The sequence below is a fragment of the Ambystoma mexicanum genome, chromosome 2q, assembly GCF_040938575.1.
Source record: "Ambystoma mexicanum isolate Mex_15411 chromosome 2q, UKY_AmexF1_1, whole genome shotgun sequence".
Classification (NCBI taxonomy): Eukaryota; Metazoa; Chordata; class Amphibia; order Caudata; family Ambystomatidae; genus Ambystoma; species Ambystoma mexicanum.
In genome coordinates this window covers 186,135,407-186,152,949 of record NC_090924.1, presented here as the reverse complement: position 1 = coordinate 186,152,949, position 17,543 = coordinate 186,135,407, and the positions used below count along the sequence as shown (strand labels likewise).

Genomic DNA, 17,543 nt, shown 5'->3' with positions numbered 1-17,543 from the left:
CCCTCAGCTCTCATAGAGAGGTCCTTGGCCGATCGTGGCCGATCAGGGCCGTGAAGGGTCGGGGTGACTGCACACTGCCTCACCTTTTCACTGCTTTCTACAGCGGTAATGCTTTTGCAGAAGGGACCTGTACAAGTGATTTTATTCTGCGCTGTGGGAAAGTGACATTTAACCACTGACATTAAGCAAACGACTTGCGCTGCTCAACGCACATACATGCAGAGAAATAATGTTATGTTTTTTGGGGAAGATCTAGAGGGTCCTGCTGATGATTTATTAAACTGTCTGCTACTCTTTCTTTTACATAGAGTCTTCCCTGCCCAGGAATGTTTAAGGCATATTGTATGTCCCTCCCTTACAATGAAAACTCTGTTGAAAGCACAGAGGTACATAGGAATGGATCTGTTAAGAAATGAAACAAAAAGCCTGGAAAATGTCGAACCAGGTAGTATTTGGACTTACAAAAGACGGACTCACAGTCAAATGTGCTATCCGTTGACCCACTGACCCCCTTACCTTTTGTGTAATACTTTTGCTCTCAGTAGGGTTGTCCAAAGTTCTCTTCTTAAAGCGGCTTTCTTATAAAAAATCCTAGACCTGCTTTTTGTGGCACACATGCCTCATATCCCGTTGCTCTTGATAAACTCACATCATCTCCCCCCAATACAAGCTGTAAAAGATTTCCAGGCCTTATCCGAGCAAACTAGACGTGGGTCGAAGGTTCAGCAATCCTTAAATCAGCAGTAAAGTTAACATTGAAATCAGCCTCAGAATCTCTTCAAGGATGGTCCAACATCTATTGCTTACAGGGCTCAATCGGACAGCTTCTGGCACTGATGCCTTAAGCCACTTCCTGTTGTTGCCTTGTCCTTGATACAGCCATGGGCCCACATACACTCAGTGGTACAGAGTTTTTCTCATGTCTATGGGTCTATTGTGATGCTCTCAGGCTTGCATCACCCAGCCATTGTGATGGGGAGGGGTGTCATTTTGCAAGCACCCTGGAGCATGAATCTGTATATCTTCAAATATAATTGGCATTAAACCAAACCCTTTAGGACCAGATCAATACAGCAGCAAAGAATGCTTATTCATTGTTGTTTCCCTCTTCATTTCATACCACCCGATATTTAAATGGTGTTTGGACTTTCTACCCTCTGACATAAGGACATTTGGTATGGCAAACCTTTGACTAGATGTCCTAATCAATGGTTTGATTGACTCTCCCTTTGCACTTGCTTCAGCAACACATGTACTAATATTGGAATGATAATGTGAACATTAAATTGTCCCCTGCTCTAAAGGATGACACGCACATTCGTAAAGCATTCACTATTTTTGGCACATGACAGGACAGAAACTTTCTTAATTTGCAAGTCTTTATTTTTTAATACATGTTTTTTTAATGAAGATTGAAATTGTATGTTCATACATATTACACGACAAAACACTACATTTTGCGCCAAATTCAACACTCATGCCTCAGGAGCCTTTTACTTGTGAGTCCTATTGACTGAATGAACAGCCCCCTCTCCTTCAATTTCTTGACTTGTACTTTTAGAAGTGGCAAGCTTCTTTTGTTTTTTTATCCCATTTTACCAAACTCCGTTTTATCAGTTTCCACCTTGTTGTGCACTCCAGCGTAAACTGCTTTAAGGTGCTATTTGCAAACATTGTTCTGAACTACAGCTTTACTTGCTTCTAGGCCTTAATCTTTAATTGGGGCTGAGCAGTGTACTCTGGCTTTGGCTGCTTTTAGTTGGTTGGTTTCTTTTTTGATTTCTGTAACTTTCAAAGAGTCCCATTGTGAAATACCGTTGTCAGAATGTGCTACAGTGCATGAAAACTTAAAATAAATGGTTGTGAGAGGGAGAGGGGGAGGGAGGGGGCGGGGGGAGAAAGAGAGCGGGCGGGAGGGGGAAGGTTAAGGAGGGAGGGAGAGAGAGAGAGAGAGAGAGAGAGAGAGAGAGAGAGAGAGAAAAAACAAAGAAAATATGGTATTCGGGGGGGCTATGTTTTTACATGGAAAAGATTTTAGGCTTTTAATCAAGTGGAAAGAGGCTCTGTGGCTGGTATCTCAGCCTGTTGATGCTTTGTTGAGTTGCTTGGAACATGCAACAAAGGTGACCTGAAGCACTCCCGACCAGGTTGCATGTCTCTAATTTACTGAAATCCCACAGACCTCCTCCGTGTGCCACAAAGTACCTGAGCTCTGCAGTTGTTCCCCACAAGTCGCCAAGCTCCCCAGATTTACTTTCTCAGAGTTGCTAGTTACTGCTACCCCACCTCGACCACTATATTTTCCCCAGATACTTGCTACTGTGCAGAAAGCAGGGCTAAGAGAGAGGGAGAAGGGGTGTGCCTATGCAAATCATCTGCCAGGATCATTCCTGGGAGGTCATTCCATCCCACCAAATGACACCCGAGCAGCGGCACATAATTTGGAGAACAGAAATATTCGGACAGGCCACAAAGCAAAGGCTGGGCCGTTGATTGAGGAACCCTTTAGCCATGTCTCCCTAAGTTACCGAGGTCCAGAAAAATTCCACCCTCAGCTCTCATAGAGAGGTCCTTGGCCGATCGTGGCCGATCAGGGCCGTGAAGGGTCGGGGTGACTGCACACTGCCTCACCTTTTCACTGCTTTCTACAGCGGTAATGCTTTTGCAGAAGGGACCTGTACAAGTGATTTTATTCTGCGCTGTGGGAAAGTGACATTTAACCACTGGCATTAACCAAACGACTTGCGCTGCTCAACGCACATACATGCAGAGAAATCATTTCATGTTTTTTGGGGAAGGTCTAGAGGGTCCTGCTGATTATTTATGAAGCTGTACGCTACTCTTGCTTTTACAGAGAGTCTTCCCTGCCCAGGAATGTTTAAGGCATACTGTATATCCCTCCCTTACAATGAAAACTCTGTTAAAAGCACAGAGGTACATAGGAATGGATCTGTTAAGAAATGAAACGAAAAACCTGGACAAAATGTCGAAACGGGTAGGATTTGGACTTAGCACATCTGACTGTGAGTCAGTTAATTGTATCTCTTCACCCACTGACCCCCTTTCCTTTTGTGTAATCCTTTTGCTCTCAATAGGATTTTCCAAAGTGGCTTTCATATAAAAGATCATAGACCTGCATTTTGTGGCACACAAGCCTCATATCCCGTTGCTCTTTATAAATTCACATCATCTCCCACCAATACAAGCTGTAAAAGATTTTCAGGGCTTAGCCAAGCAAACTAGACTTGGGTCGAAGGTTAAGCAATCCTTAAATCAGCAGCAGAGTTAACATTGAAATCAGCCTCAGAATCTCTTAAGGGATGGTCCAACATCTGTTGCTTGCAGCACGCAATGGGGCAGCCTGGGTGCTGACAGCTTAAGCCAGCTCCTGTTCTTGCCTTGTCCTTGATCCAGCCATGGGCCCACATGCACTCAGAGGAATAGAGTGTTTCTCGTGTCTATGGGTCTGCCGTGATGCTCTCACGCTTGCATCACCCAGCCTTCGTGATGGGGAGGGTGTGTCAATTTGCAAGCACCCTGCAGCATGAATCTGTTTATCTTTAAATATAATTGCCATTAAACCAAACCCTTTAGGACCGGATCAATACGGCAGAAAAAGAATGCTGATGTATTGCTGTTTGCCTCTTAATTTCATACCATCCAACATATAAATGGTGTTTGGTCAATGATTTGCCATATCAAATGTCCTTATGTCACAGGCAGAAAGTTCAGAGGTCCTAATCAATGGTTTGGTTGGCTCTCCCTTTGCGCTTGCCTTAAGGCGCCAGCACCAGAGGCTGCCCGATTGCGCCCTGAAAGCAACCAATGTTGAGCCATCCTTTAAGAGATTCTGAGGCTGATTTCAATGTTATTTTTGCTGCTGATTTAACGATTGCTCAACCTTCGACCCACGTCTAGTTTCCTTGGCTATGCCCTTGACATCTTTTACAGCTTGCATTGGTGGGAGATGATGTGAGTTTATCGAGAGCAACGGGATATGAGGCATGTGGGCCATAAAAAACAGCTCTGGGATTTTTTTTTAATCAGAAAGCCCCTTTAAGTAGGGAACTTTGGATGGACAGCCCTGCTGAGAGCAAAAGGATTACACAAAAGATAAGTGGGTCAGTGGGTCAAGGGATAGCACATCTGACTGTGAGTCAGTTTATTGTTAGTCCAAATCCTACCCGTTTCAACATTTTTCCAGGCTTTTTGTTTAATTTCTTAACAGATCCATTCCTATGTAGCTCAGCAACACATGTACTAATATTGGAATGATAATGGGAACATTGAATTGGCCCCTGCTCTGAAGGATGACACGTACATTTGTAAAGCATTCACTATTTTTAGCACATGACGGGACAGAAACTTTGTTAATTTGCAAGTCTTTATTTTTTAATTCATCTTTTTTGATGAAGATTGAAATTGTATGTTCATAGGGGCTGACGCCTGGGCAGCGGCAGGCAATTTGGAGAACAGAAATATTATTCATACATATTAAACAACAACACAATACATTTTGCGCCAAATTCAACACTAATGCCTCAGGAGCCTTTTACTTGTGAGTCCTAGTGACTGAATGAACAGCCCCGTCCCCTTCAATTTCTTGACTTGTACTTTTAGAAGTGGCACGGTTCCCATTCGACCAAATTCAGTATTATCACTTTCCCCATTGTTGTGCACGCCAGCGTAAACTGCTTTAAGGTGCTATTTGCAAACATCACTCTGAACTACAGCTTTATTTGCTTCTAGGCCTTTATCTTTAATTGGGGCTGAGCAGTGTACTCTGGATTTGGCTGCTTTTAGTTGGTTGATTTCTTTTTTGATTTCTGTAACCTTCAAAGAGTCCCATTGTGAAATACCATTGTCAGAATATGCTACAGTGCATGAAAACTTAAAATAAATGGTTGTGAGAGGGAGAGGGAGAGGGGGAGGGAGGGGGCGGGGGGAGAAAGAGAGCGGGCGGGAGGGAGGAAGGAGGGAGGGAAGGAGGAAGGGAGAGAGAGAGAGAGACAGAGAGAGAGGAAACAAAGAAAATATGGTATTCGGGGGTTGGGGGGCTATGTTTTTACATGGAAAAGATTTTAGGCTTTTAATCAAGTGGAAATGGCTCTGTGGCTGGTATCTCAGCCTGTTGATGCTTTGTTGAGTTGCTTGGAACATGCAAGGAAGGAGACCTGAAGCACTCCCAACCAGGTTGCATGTCTCCAAGTTACTGAAATCCCACAGACCTCCTCCCTGTGCCACAAAGTTCTGGGCACTGAGCTCTGTAGTTCCCCACAAGTCGCAAAGCACCCCAGATTTACTTTCTCAAAGTTGCTAGTGACTGCTACCCCACCTCGACCACTATATTTTCCCCAGATACTTGCTACTGTGGAGTAAGCAGGGCTAATAAAGAGGGAGAGGGGGTTTGCCTATGCAAATCATCTGCCAGGATCCTACCTGGCAGGTCATTCCATCTTACCAGCTGACACCTGGGCAGCGGCAGGTAATTTGGAGAACAGACATATACGGACAGGCCACAAAGCAAAGGTTGGGCCGTTGATTGAGGATCCCTTTAGCCATGCCTCCCTAAGTTACCGAGGTCCAGAAAAATTCCACCCTCAGCTCTCATAGAGAGGTCCTTGGCCGATCGTGGCCGATCAGGGGAGTAAAGGGTCGGGGGTGACTGCACACTGCCTCACCTTTTCACTGCTTTCTACAGTGGTAATGCTTTTGCAGAAGGGGCCAGTACAAGTGATTTTGTTCTGCGCTGTGGGAAAGTGGTTAATGTCAGTGGATAAATGTCAAACTACTTGCGCTGTTCAACACACATACATGCAGAGAAATAATGTTATGTTTTTTGGGGAAGATCTAGAGGGTCCTGCTGATGATTTATTAAACTGTCTGCTACTCTTTCTTTTACATAGAGTCTTCCCTGCCCAGGAATGTTTAAGGCATATTGTATGTCCCTCCCTTACAATGAAAACTCTGTTGAAAGCACAGAGGTACATAGGAATGGATCTGTTAAGAAATGAAACAAAAAGCCTGGAAAATGTCGAACCAGGTAGTATTTGGACTTACAAAAGACGGACTCACAGTCAAATGTGCTATCCGTTGACCCACTGACCCCCTTACCTTTTGTGTAATACTTTTGCTCTCAGTAGGGTTGTCCAAAGTTCTCTTCTTAAAGCGGCTTTCTTATAAAAAATCCTAGACCTGCTTTTTGTGGCACACATGCCTCATATCCCGTTGCTCTTGATAAACTCACATCATCTCCCCCCAATACAAGCTGTAAAAGATTTCCAGGCCTTATCCGAGCAAACTAGACGTGGGTCGAAGGTTCAGCAATCCTTAAATCAGCAGTAAAGTTAACATTGAAATCAGCCTCAGAATCTCGTCAAGGATGGTCCAACATCTATTGCTTACAGGGCTCAATCGGACAGCTTCTGGCACTGATGCCTTAAGCCACTTCCTGTTGTTGCCTTGTCCTTGATACAGCCATGGGCCCACATACACTCAGTGGTACAGAGTTTTTCTCATGTCTATGGGTCTATTGTGATGCTCTCAGGCTTGCATCACCCAGCCATTGTGATGGGGAGGGGTGTCATTTTGCAAGCACCCTGGAGCATGAATCTGTATATCTTCAAATATAATTGGCATTAAACCAAACCCTTTAGGACCAGATCAATACAGCAGCAAAGAATGCTTATTCATTGTTGTTTCCCTCTTCATTTCATACCACCCGATATTTAAATGGTGTTTGGACTTTCTACCCTCTGACATAAGGACATTTGGTATGGCAAACCTTTGACTAGATGTCCTAATCAATGGTTTGATTGACTCTCCCTTTGCACTTGCTTCAGCAACACATGTACTAATATTGGAATGATAATGTGAACATTAAATTGTCCCCTGCTCTAAAGGATGACACGCACATTCGTAAAGCATTCACTATTTTTGGCACATGACAGGACAGAAACTTTCTTAATTTGCAAGTCTTTATTTTTTAATACATGTTTTTTTAATGAAGATTGAAATTGTATGTTCATACATATTACACGACAACACAATACATTTTGCGCCAAATTCAACACTCATGCCTCAGGAGCCTTTTACTTGTGAGTCCTATTGACTGAATGAACAGCCCCCTCTCCTTCAATTTCTTGACTTGTACTTTTAGAAGTGGCACGCTTCTTTTGTTTTTTTATCCCATTTTACCAAACTCCGTTTTATCAGTTTCCACCTTGTTGTGCACTCCAGCGTAAACTGCTTTAAGGTGCTATTTGCAAACATTGTTCTGAACTACAGCTTTACTTGCTTCTAGGCCTTAATCTTTAATTGGGGCTGAGCAGTGTACTCTGGCTTTGGCTGCTTTTAGTTGGTTGGTTTCTTTTTTGATTTCTGTAACTTTCAAAGAGTCCCATTGTGAAATACCGTTGCCAGAATGTGCTACAGTGCATGAAAACTTAAAATAAATGGTTGTGAGAGGGAGAGGGGGAGGGAGGGGGCGGGGGGAGAAAGAGAGCGGGCGGGAGGGGGGAAGGTTAAGGAGGGAGGGTGAGAGAGAGAGAGAGAGAGAGAGAGAGAGAGAGAGAGAGAGAGAGAGAAAAAACAAAGAAAATATGGTATTCGGGGGGGCTATGTTTTTACATGGAAAAGATTTTAGGCTTTTAATCAAGTGGAAAGAGGCTCTGTGGCTGGTATCTCAGCCTGTTGATGCTTTGTTGAGTTGCTTGGAACATGCAACAAAGGTGACCTGAAGCACTCCCGACCAGGTTGCATGTCTCTAATTTACTGCAATCCCACAGACCTCCTCCGTGTGCCACAAAGTACCTGAGCTCTGCAGTTGTTCCCCACAAGTCGCCAAGCTCCCCAGATTTACTTTCTCAGAGTTGCTAGTTACTGCTACCCCACCTCGACCACTATATTTTCCCCAGATACTTGCTACTGTGCAGAAAGCAGGGCTAAGAGAGAGGGAGAAGGGGTGTGCCTATGCAAATCATCTGCCAGGATCATTCCTGGGAGGTCATTCCATCCCACCAAATGACACCCGAGCAGCGGCACATAATTTGGAGAACAGAAATATTCGGACAGGCCACAAAGCAAAGGCTGGGCCGTTGATTGAGGAACCCTTTAGCCATGTATCCCTAAGTTACCGAGGTCCAGAAAAATTCCACCCTCAGCTCTCATAGAGAGGTCCTTGGCCGATCGTGGCCGATCAGGGCCGTGAAGGGTCGGGGTGACTGCACACTGCCTCACCTTTTCACTGCTTTCTACAGCGGTAATGCTTTTGCAGAAGGGACCTGTACAAGTGATTTTATTCTGCGCTGTGGGAAAGTGACATTTAACCACTGGCATTAAGCAAACGACTTGCGCTGCTCAACGCACATACATGCAGAGAAATAATGTTATGTTTTTTGGGGAAGATCTAGAGGGTCCTGCTGATGATTTATTAAACTGTCTGCTACTCTTTCTTTTACATAGAGTCTTCCCTGCCCAGGAATGTTTAAGGCATATTGTATGTCCCTCCCTTACAATGAAAACTCTGTTGAAAGCACAGAGGTACATAGGAATGGATCTGTTAAGAAATGAAACAAAAAGCCTGGAAAATGTCGAACCAGGTAGTATTTGGACTTACAAAAGACGGACTCACAGTCAAATGTGCTATCCGTTGACCCACTGACCCCCTTACCTTTTGTGTAATACTTTTGCTCTCAGTAGGGTTGTCCAAAGTTCTCTTCTTAAAGCGGCTTTCTTATAAAAAATCCTAGACCTGCTTTTTGTGGCACACATGCCTCATATCCCGTTGCTCTTGATAAACTCACATCATCTCCCCCCAATACAAGCTGTAAAAGATTTCCAGGCCTTATCCGAGCAAACTAGACGTGGGTCGAAGGTTCAGCAATCCTTAAATCAGCAGTAAAGTTAACATTGAAATCAGCCTCAGAATCTCTTCAAGGATGGTCCAACATCTATTGCTTACAGGGCTCAATCGGACAGCTTCTGGCACTGATGCCTTAAGCCACTTCCTGTTGTTGCCTTGTCCTTGATACAGCCATGGGCCCACATACACTCAGTGGTACAGAGTTTTTCTCATGTCTATGGGTCTATTGTGATGCTCTCAGGCTTGCATCACCCAGCCATTGTGATGGGGAGGGGTGTCATTTTGCAAGCACCCTGGAGCATGAATCTGTATATCTTCAAATATAATTGGCATTAAACCAAACCCTTTAGGACCAGATCAATACAGCAGCAAAGAATGCTTATTCATTGTTGTTTCCCTCTTCATTTCATACCACCCGATATTTAAATGGTGTTTGGACTTTCTACCCTCTGACATAAGGACATTTGGTATGGCAAACCTTTGACTAGATGTCCTAATCAATGGTTTGATTGACTCTCCCTTTGCACTTGCTTCAGCAACACATGTACTAATATTGGAATGATAATGTGAACATTAAATTGTCCCCTGCTCTAAAGGATGACACGCACATTCGTAAAGCATTCACTATTTTTGGCACATGACAGGACAGAAACTTTCTTAATTTGCAAGTCTTTATTTTTTAATACATGTTTTTTTAATGAAGATTGAAATTGTATGTTCATACATATTACACGACAACACACTACATTTTGCGCCAAATTCAACACTCATGCCTCAGGAGCCTTTTACTTGTGAGTCCTATTGACTGAATGAACAGCCCCCTCTCCTTCAATTTCTTGACTTGTACTTTTAGAAGTGGCAAGCTTCTTTTGTTTTTTTATCCCATTTTACCAAACTCCGTTTTATCAGTTTCCACCTTGTTGTGCACTCCAGCGTAAACTGCTTTAAGGTGCTATTTGCAAACATTGTTCTGAACTACAGCTTTACTTGCTTCTAGGCCTTAATCTTTAATTGGGGCTGAGCAGTGTACTCTGGCTTTGGCTGCTTTTAGTTGGTTGGTTTCTTTTTTGATTTCTGTAACTTTCAAAGAGTCCCATTGTGAAATACCGTTGTCAGAATGTGCTACAGTGCATGAAAACTTAAAATAAATGGTTGTGAGAGGGAGAGGGGGAGGGAGGGGGCGGGGGGAGAAAGAGAGCGGGCGGGAGGGGGAAGGTTAAGGAGGGAGGGAGAGAGAGAGAGAGAGAGAGAGAGAGAGAGAGAGAGAGAGAAAAAACAAAGAAAATATGGTATTCGGGGGGGCTATGTTTTTACATGGAAAAGATTTTAGGCTTTTAATCAAGTGGAAAGAGGCTCTGTGGCTGGTATCTCAGCCTGTTGATGCTTTGTTGAGTTGCTTGGAACATGCAACAAAGGTGACCTGAAGCACTCCCGACCAGGTTGCATGTCTCTAATTTACTGAAATCCCACAGACCTCCTCCGTGTGCCACAAAGTACCTGAGCTCTGCAGTTGTTCCCCACAAGTCGCCAAGCTCCCCAGATTTACTTTCTCAGAGTTGCTAGTTACTGCTACCCCACCTCGACCACTATATTTTCCCCAGATACTTGCTACTGTGCAGAAAGCAGGGCTAAGAGAGAGGGAGAAGGGGTGTGCCTATGCAAATCATCTGCCAGGATCATTCCTGGGAGGTCATTCCATCCCACCAAATGACACCCGAGCAGCGGCACATAATTTGGAGAACAGAAATATTCGGACAGGCCACAAAGCAAAGGCTGGGCCGTTGATTGAGGAACCCTTTAGCCATGTCTCCCTAAGTTACCGAGGTCCAGAAAAATTCCACCCTCAGCTCTCATAGAGAGGTCCTTGGCCGATCGTGGCCGATCAGGGCCGTGAAGGGTCGGGGTGACTGCACACTGCCTCACCTTTTCACTGCTTTCTACAGCGGTAATGCTTTTGCAGAAGGGACCTGTACAAGTGATTTTATTCTGCGCTGTGGGAAAGTGACATTTAACCACTGGCATTAACCAAACGACTTGCGCTGCTCAACGCACATACATGCAGAGAAATCATTTCATGTTTTTTGGGGAAGGTCTAGAGGGTCCTGCTGATTATTTATGAAGCTGTACGCTACTCTTGCTTTTACAGAGAGTCTTCCCTGCCCAGGAATGTTTAAGGCATACTGTATATCCCTCCCTTACAATGAAAACTCTGTTAAAAGCACAGAGGTACATAGGAATGGATCTGTTAAGAAATGAAACGAAAAACCTGGACAAAATGTCGAAACGGGTAGGATTTGGACTTAGCACATCTGACTGTGAGTCAGTTAATTGTATCTCTTCACCCACTGACCCCCTTTCCTTTTGTGTAATCCTTTTGCTCTCAATAGGATTTTCCAAAGTGGCTTTCATATAAAAGATCATAGACCTGCATTTTGTGGCACACAAGCCTCATATCCCGTTGCTCTTTATAAATTCACATCATCTCCCACCAATACAAGCTGTAAAAGATTTTCAGGGCTTAGCCAAGCAAACTAGACTTGGGTCGAAGGTTAAGCAATCCTTAAATCAGCAGCAGAGTTAACATTGAAATCAGCCTCAGAATCTCTTAAGGGATGGTCCAACATCTGTTGCTTGCAGCACGCAATGGGGCAGCCTGGGTGCTGACAGCTTAAGCCAGCTCCTGTTCTTGCCTTGTCCTTGATCCAGCCATGGGCCCACATGCACTCAGAGGAATAGAGTGTTTCTCGTGTCTATGGGTCTGCCGTGATGCTCTCACGCTTGCATCACCCAGCCTTCGTGATGGGGAGGGTGTGTCAATTTGCAAGCACCCTGCAGCATGAATCTGTTTATCTTTAAATATAATTGCCATTAAACCAAACCCTTTAGGACCGGATCAATACGGCAGAAAAAGAATGCTGATGTATTGCTGTTTGCCTCTTAATTTCATACCATCCAACATATAAATGGTGTTTGGTCAATGATTTGCCATATCAAATGTCCTTATGTCACAGGCAGAAAGTTCAGAGGTCCTAATCAATGGTTTGGTTGGCTCTCCCTTTGCGCTTGCCTTAAGGCGCCAGCACCAGAGGCTGCCCGATTGCGCCCTGAAAGCAACCAATGTTGAGCCATCCTTTAAGAGATTCTGAGGCTGATTTCAATGTTATTTTTGCTGCTGATTTAACGATTGCTCAACCTTCGACCCACGTCTAGTTTCCTTGGCTATGCCCTTGACATCTTTTACAGCTTGCATTGGTGGGAGATGATGTGAGTTTATCGAGAGCAACGGGATATGAGGCATGTGGGCCATAAAAAACAGCTCTGGGATTTTTTTTTAATCAGAAAGCCCCTTTAAGTAGGGAACTTTGGATGGACAGCCCTGCTGAGAGCAAAAGGATTACACAAAAGATAAGTGGGTCAGTGGGTCAAGGGATAGCACATCTGACTGTGAGTCAGTTTATTGTTAGTCCAAATCCTACCCGTTTCAACATTTTTCCAGGCTTTTTGTTTAATTTCTTAACAGATCCATTCCTATGTAGCTCAGCAACACATGTACTAATATTGGAATGATAATGGGAACATTGAATTGGCCCCTGCTCTGAAGGATGACACGTACATTTGTAAAGCATTCACTATTTTTAGCACATGACGGGACAGAAACTTTGTTAATTTGCAAGTCTTTATTTTTTAATTCATCTTTTTTGATGAAGATTGAAATTGTATGTTCATAGGGGCTGACGCCTGGGCAGCGGCAGGCAATTTGGAGAACAGAAATATTATTCATACATATTAAACAACAACACAATACATTTTGCGCCAAATTCAACACTAATGCCTCAGGAGCCTTTTACTTGTGAGTCCTAGTGACTGAATGAACAGCCCCGTCCCCTTCAATTTCTTGACTTGTACTTTTAGAAGTGGCACGGTTCCCATTCGACCAAATTCAGTATTATCACTTTCCCCATTGTTGTGCACGCCAGCGTAAACTGCTTTAAGGTGCTATTTGCAAACATCGCTCTGAACTACAGCTTTATTTGCTTCTAGGCCTTTATCTTTAATTGGGGCTGAGCAGTGTACTCTGGATTTGGCTGCTTTTAGTTGGTTGATTTCTTTTTTGATTTCTGTAACCTTCAAAGAGTCCCATTGTGAAATACCATTGTCAGAATATGCTACAGTGCATGAAAACTTAAAATAAATGGTTGTGAGAGGGAGAGGGAGAGGGGGAGGGAGGGGGCGGGGGGAGAAAGAGAGCGGGCGGGAGGGAGGAAGGAGGGAGGGAAGGAGGAAGGGAGAGAGAGAGAGAGACAGAGAGAGAGGAAACAAAGAAAATATGGTATTCGGGGGTTGGGGGGCTATGTTTTTACATGGAAAAGATTTTAGGCTTTTAATCAAGTGGAAATGGCTCTGTGGCTGGTATCTCAGCCTGTTGATGCTTTGTTGAGTTGCTTGGAACATGCAAGGAAGGAGACCTGAAGCACTCCCAACCAGGTTGCATGTCTCCAAGTTACTGAAATCCCACAGACCTCCTCCCTGTGCCACAAAGTTCTGGGCACTGAGCTCTGTAGTTCCCCACAAGTCGCAAAGCACCCCAGATTTACTTTCTCAAAGTTGCTAGTGACTGCTACCCCACCTCGACCACTATATTTTCCCCAGATACTTGCTACTGTGGAGTAAGCAGGGCTAATAAAGAGGGAGAGGGGGTTTGCCTATGCAAATCATCTGCCAGGATCCTACCTGGCAGGTCATTCCATCTTACCAGCTGACACCTGGGCAGCGGCAGGTAATTTGGAGAACAGACATATACGGACAGGCCACAAAGCAAAGGTTGGGCCGTTGATTGAGGATCCCTTTAGCCATGCCTCCCTAAGTTACCGAGGTCCAGAAAAATTCCACCCTCAGCTCTCATAGAGAGGTCCTTGGCCGATTGTGGCCGATCAGGGGAGTAAAGGGTCGGGGGTGACTGCACACTGCCTCACCTTTTCACTGCTTTCTACAGTGGTAATGCTTTTGCAGAAGGGGCCAGTACAAGTGATTTTGTTCTGCGCTGTGGGAAAGTGGTTAATGTCAGTGGATAAATGTCAAACTACTTGCGCTGTTCAACACACATACATGCAGAGAAATAATGTTATGTTTTTTGGGGAAGATCTAGAGGGTCCTGCTGATGATTTATTAAAACTGTCTGCTACTCTTTCTTTTACATAGAGTCTTCCCTGCCCAGGAATGTTTAAGGCATATTGTATGTCCCTCCCTTACAATGAAAACTCTGTTGAAAGCACAGAGGTACATAGGAATGGATCTGTTAAGAAATGAAACAAAAAGCCTGGAAAATGTCGAACCAGGTAGTATTTGGACTTACAAAAGACGGACTCACAGTCAAATGTGCTATCCGTTGACCCACTGACCCCCTTACCTTTTGTGTAATACTTTTGCTCTCAGTAGGGTTGTCCAAAGTTCTCTTCTTAAAGCGGCTTTCTTATAAAAAATCCTAGACCTGCTTTTTGTGGCACACATGCCTCATATCCCGTTGCTCTTGATAAACTCACATCATCTCCCCCCAATACAAGCTGTAAAAGATTTCCAGGCCTTATCCGAGCAAACTAGACGTGGGTCGAAGGTTCAGCAATCCTTAAATCAGCAGTAAAGTTAACATTGAAATCAGCCTCAGAATCTCGTCAAGGATGGTCCAACATCTATTGCTTACAGGGCTCAATCGGACAGCTTCTGGCACTGATGCCTTAAGCCACTTCCTGTTGTTGCCTTGTCCTTGATACAGCCATGGGCCCACATACACTCAGTGGTACAGAGTTTTTCTCATGTCTATGGGTCTATTGTGATGCTCTCAGGCTTGCATCACCCAGCCATTGTGATGGGGAGGGGTGTCATTTTGCAAGCACCCTGGAGCATGAATCTGTATATCTTCAAATATAATTGGCATTAAACCAAACCCTTTAGGACCAGATCAATACAGCAGCAAAGAATGCTTATTCATTGTTGTTTCCCTCTTCATTTCATACCACCCGATATTTAAATGGTGTTTGGACTTTCTACCCTCTGACATAAGGACATTTGGTATGGCAAACCTTTGACTAGATGTCCTAATCAATGGTTTGATTGACTCTCCCTTTGCACTTGCTTCAGCAACACATGTACTAATATTGGAATGATAATGTGAACATTAAATTGTCCCCTGCTCTAAAGGATGACACGCACATTCGTAAAGCATTCACTATTTTTGGCACATGACAGGACAGAAACTTTCTTAATTTGCAAGTCTTTATTTTTTAATACATGTTTTTTTAATGAAGATTGAAATTGTATGTTCATACATATTACACGACAACACAATACATTTTGCGCCAAATTCAACACTCATGCCTCAGGAGCCTTTTACTTGTGAGTCCTATTGACTGAATGAACAGCCCCCTCTCCTTCAATTTCTTGACTTGTACTTTTAGAAGTGGCACGCTTCTTTTGTTTTTTTATCCCATTTTACCAAACTCCGTTTTATCAGTTTCCACCTTGTTGTGCACTCCAGCGTAAACTGCTTTAAGGTGCTATTTGCAAACATTGTTCTGAACTACAGCTTTACTTGCTTCTAGGCCTTAATCTTTAATTGGGGCTGAGCAGTGTACTCTGGCTTTGGCTGCTTTTAGTTGGTTGGTTTCTTTTTTGATTTCTGTAACTTTCAAAGAGTCCCATTGTGAAATACCGTTGCCAGAATGTGCTACAGTGCATGAAAACTTAAAATAAATGGTTGTGAGAGGGAGAGGGGGAGGGAGGGGGCGGGGGGAGAAAGAGAGCGGGCGGGAGGGGGGAAGGTTAAGGAGGGAGGGTGAGAGAGAGAGAGAGAGAGAGAGAGAGAGAGAGAGAGAGAGAGAGAAAAACAAAGAAAATATGGTATTCGGGGGGGCTATGTTTTTACATGGAAAAGATTTTAGGCTTTTAATCAAGTGGAAAGAGGCTCTGTGGCTGGTATCTCAGCCTGTTGATGCTTTGTTGAGTTGCTTGGAACATGCAACAAAGGTGACCTGAAGCACTCCCGACCAGGTTGCATGTCTCTAATTTACTGCAATCCCACAGACCTCCTCCGTGTGCCACAAAGTACCTGAGCTCTGCAGTTGTTCCCCACAAGTCGCCAAGCTCCCCAGATTTACTTTCTCAGAGTTGCTAGTTACTGCTACCCCACCTCGACCACTATATTTTCCCCAGATACTTGCTACTGTGCAGAAAGCAGGGCTAAGAGAGAGGGAGAAGGGGTGTGCCTATGCAAATCATCTGCCAGGATCATTCCTGGGAGGTCATTCCATCCCACCAAATGACACCCGAGCAGCGGCACATAATTTGGAGAACAGAAATATTCGGACAGGCCACAAAGCAAAGGCTGGGCCGTTGATTGAGGAACCCTTTAGCCATGTATCCCTAAGTTACCGAGGTCCAGAAAAATTCCACCCTCAGCTCTCATAGAGAGGTCCTTGGCCGATCGTGGCCGATCAGGGCCGTGAAGGGTCGGGGTGACTGCACACTGCCTCACCTTTTCACTGCTTTCTACAGCGGTAATGCTTTTGCAGAAGGGACCTGTACAAGTGATTTTATTCTGCGCTGTGGGAAAGTGACATTTAACCACTGGCATTAAGCAAACGACTTGCGCTGCTCAACGCACATACATGCAGAGAAATAATGTTATGTTTTTTGGGGAAGATCTAGAGGGTCCTGCTGATGATTTATTAAACTGTCTGCTACTCTTTCTTTTACATAGAGTCTTCCCTGCCCAGGAATGTTTAAGGCATATTGTATGTCCCTCCCTTACAATGAAAACTCTGTTGAAAGCACAGAGGTACATAGGAATGGATCTGTTAAGAAATGAAACAAAAAGCCTGGAAAATGTCGAACCAGGTAGTATTTGGACTTACAAAAGACGGACTCACAGTCAAATGTGCTATCCGTTGACCCACTGACCCCCTTACCTTTTGTGTAATACTTTTGCTCTCAGTAGGGTTGTCCAAAGTTCTCTTCTTAAAGCGGCTTTCTTATAAAAAATCCTAGACCTGCTTTTTGTGGCACACATGCCTCATATCCCGTTGCTCTTGATAAACTCACATCATCTCCCCCCAATACAAGCTGTAAAAGATTTCCAGGCCTTATCCGAGCAAACTAGACGTGGGTCGAAGGTTCAGCAATCCTTAAATCAGCAGTAAAGTTAACATTGAAATCAGCCTCAGAATCTCTTCAAGGATGGTCCAACATCTATTGCTTACAGGGCTCAATCGGACAGCTTCTGGCACTGATGCCTTAAGCCACTTCCTGTTGTTGCCTTGTCCTTGATACAGCCATGGGCCCACATACACTCAGTGGTACAGAGTTTTTCTCATGTCTATGGGTCTATTGTGATGCTCTCAGGCTTGCATCACCCAGCCATTGTGATGGGGAGGGGTGTCATTTTGCAAGCACCCTGGAGCATGAATCTGTATATCTTCAAATATAATTGGCATTAAACCAAACCCTTTAGGACCAGATCAATACAGCAGCAAAGAATGCTTATTCATTGTTGTTTCCCTCTTCATTTCATACCACCCGATATTTAAATGGTGTTTGGACTTTCTACCCTCTGACATAAGGACATTTGGTATGGCAAACCTTTGACTAGATGTCCTAATCAATGGTTTGATTGACTCTCCCTTTGCAC

At 44.1% G+C, this 17,543-nt stretch overlaps 4 non-coding genes across 4 annotated transcripts; all 4 read left to right on the top strand.

The window, feature by feature from the left end:
- The first annotated feature begins 1,235 nt into the window (after positions 1-1,235).
- LOC138570719 (U6 spliceosomal RNA) lies at positions 1,236-1,340 on the top strand. The gene has a single exon (XR_011303753.1). It is a non-coding gene; the product is annotated as a U6 spliceosomal RNA (small nuclear RNA).
- A 5,493-nt stretch (positions 1,341-6,833) lies between these two features.
- Positions 6,834-6,938, top strand: LOC138570717 (U6 spliceosomal RNA). The gene has a single exon (XR_011303752.1). It is a non-coding gene; the product is annotated as a U6 spliceosomal RNA (small nuclear RNA).
- A 2,452-nt stretch (positions 6,939-9,390) lies between these two features.
- Positions 9,391-9,495, top strand: LOC138570716 (U6 spliceosomal RNA). The gene has a single exon (XR_011303750.1). It is a non-coding gene; the product is annotated as a U6 spliceosomal RNA (small nuclear RNA).
- A 5,494-nt stretch (positions 9,496-14,989) lies between these two features.
- On the top strand, positions 14,990-15,094 carry LOC138570715 (U6 spliceosomal RNA). The gene has a single exon (XR_011303749.1). It is a non-coding gene; the product is annotated as a U6 spliceosomal RNA (small nuclear RNA).
- Positions 15,095-17,543: the final 2,449 nt, after the last annotated feature.